At 32.8% G+C, this 2218-nt stretch overlaps 1 protein-coding gene across 1 annotated transcript in view; it reads right to left on the reverse strand.

Moving 5' to 3' along the window:
- LOC108630067 (elongation of very long chain fatty acids protein 6-like) overlaps positions 1–1317 on the reverse strand; it is a gene marked incomplete at its 3' end in the record, with an annotated part of 4286 nt that extends 2969 nt beyond the window's left edge. Inside the window, exon 1 of the mRNA XM_018033129.2 lies at positions 1172–1317. The remainder of the gene's footprint in view (positions 1–1171) is intronic.
- Between the last annotated feature and the right edge of the window lie 901 nt (positions 1318–2218).

Raw genomic sequence — 2218 nt, forward strand, 5'->3', positions numbered from 1 at the left:
ACATCTTCTGAAGCTTTACTTTGAAATGTACGTATGCATATATTAGGTCAAGGTAGAAGTAAAATAAGATCTAATATAAAAACATGTATTGAATATTCCCAGAACCAGTAAAGGCCAGTGAGATGAAAAAATCTTAATGAAAGTGATCGTCTTTCTTAAAATAGGTCCCAGTTTCAACGGAATTCAAATAAAACCAGTGATCACTCGTTATGCAATGAAATTTTGTAAGTTACTTAAAACTTTCATTTTTCATCTGTAGAAAATATAGGATTACACAATTTCGTGTCTTCGTGGACGAAAAATGTAAATCATCCGTTAGTTTTCATTTTATACATTTACAACACTCGTTAGAAGGTAAATAAGAATATTTTATAACCGTTTTTTGAACTTTGATATTGAAAAGTCAATGAGAATCGAAGATGACTAACATTGTTAAATAACTTTTTATGATCAAATCTAAGAGTTCACGATGCATGTATTATTTTTTTCAATTCTCTAACTGACTGATTTACGACTGTAACATGGAATTATTATTGCAGAATGAAATAAGTGATAAATCATCGGACGATGATTTTTCTCGTTCTCTTCAACGAGATTGGTTGGATCATCGCACGATTCTGATTCACGCTCGCAAGTTCAAGTTTCAACAACCGATCATCCCGTGATAACGCTGCGCACCACTATGATTCGTGATATCATTCATACCTAATTTCTGTTAGCTAACAACCGAGTATAAATACTCACACATTCACGTTTCATATTTTCCACTTGGATTAAAGATAAATCTAAAAATCTGGTTATATTATTATATTTCACACCTGATAATTTATTATTATTATTAGTAGTAATAGTTTTTAGTAGTAAATTTTGATTAGAATCAGGCATGACGTTTAGCATAATCTTTATGCCAAGGCCAAATAAATCTAAAAATCTGTATTCAATTTCACACCTGATAAATGAAGCATAAAGGCTAAAACTAAATCTGTATATTAAAGGAGAACAGACAGATTAATAAAGATTACAGCTTGTAAGCTTGACTGTAGGGAGAAGACTGTACATACATACATTAAGCCTAATAAGGCGAGGGTGGTTAATGAGCATATATACAATATTAAAGGTGAACAGGTGTAGTCATTTTCAGTATCAACAATTTGAATAGACTCTTACTCACGATTATCTTAATTTACTCTGTGTTTCGCCTCATTCACTGTTCCACACCATGACCCACTTTTCCTAATCACTATCAGCCTCCTTTCTCTTTTCCATCTCGGCTGCAGCCTTTTAGACGGTCAGTACCGCTTTTATCCTGGCCCTTACTCAAATTTTCATCCCTGCCACAGAATTTCAACCTACAGTCCATAGCAACTCGTTACGTTAACGAACATTCATTTAAAAAGAACTGGAACGAATGATTAACAACAAATATCTCTAATTTCTTCCTTGCTTGACATAATCAGAGTGGCTTATTGTTCACTTGGAAAACATTCTGGCCATTAGAATGCTTCTTCATTCATTAATTGAGAAAGTTTGTTTTGAAAGTGGAGTAAGTCCACTTATCCAAAAAATCGAGCTAGCCATTTTAAGGATGTTTTGGCTATACAGTCAATCCCAAAAGTTTATGTACTTCAGAAAAACGCATTTCCTATAGTTAAAAAGAAATCAGACGTCGGAAGAATAATGTTAATAATAAATACCTACGTGCTAAAAAGTATAGAAGGAAATATCCAATTAAGTATTGACGCTGACAAAATTTTTTTTTCAAAATTGCGAAAAATGCTTCAAATAAAAGTTGTTTTCCTTCTAACTTCGATATTTAACGAGTTACGTATGATTATTTGGCATTTTATTGATGTTGACAAAATCCGACCATCCCAGCGTCGAAATGGTGAACTTTTGCAAAAAATTTCGTTTTTCCTTAATTACTCCTAAACCGTTGAATTAACGGGAAAATTGTATACGACCTTTCTTGTAGAGGACGACGAGATCTACAATTCCTGTATAAAAGTTTTTCGCTAGCATTAATAGTTTACGAGTAATTTACGAAAAACGAAAAAACAGTTTTTTGCAAATAACTCGTAAACTATCGACGCTAATGAAAAGTTCTTAGACGGAAATTGTAGATTTCGTCGTCCTCTACAAAATAACCCTAAACATTTTTTCGTAGGACCAACGGTCTGGGAGTTATTCACAAAAAACGAAAATTTCGCGAAATCTGAAG

This window comes from Ceratina calcarata, unplaced genomic scaffold (assembly GCF_001652005.2).
Source record: "Ceratina calcarata isolate Rehan_Ccalc_2016 unplaced genomic scaffold, ASM165200v1 scaffold646, whole genome shotgun sequence".
NCBI classification, from domain to species: Eukaryota; Metazoa; Arthropoda; class Insecta; order Hymenoptera; family Apidae; genus Ceratina; species Ceratina calcarata.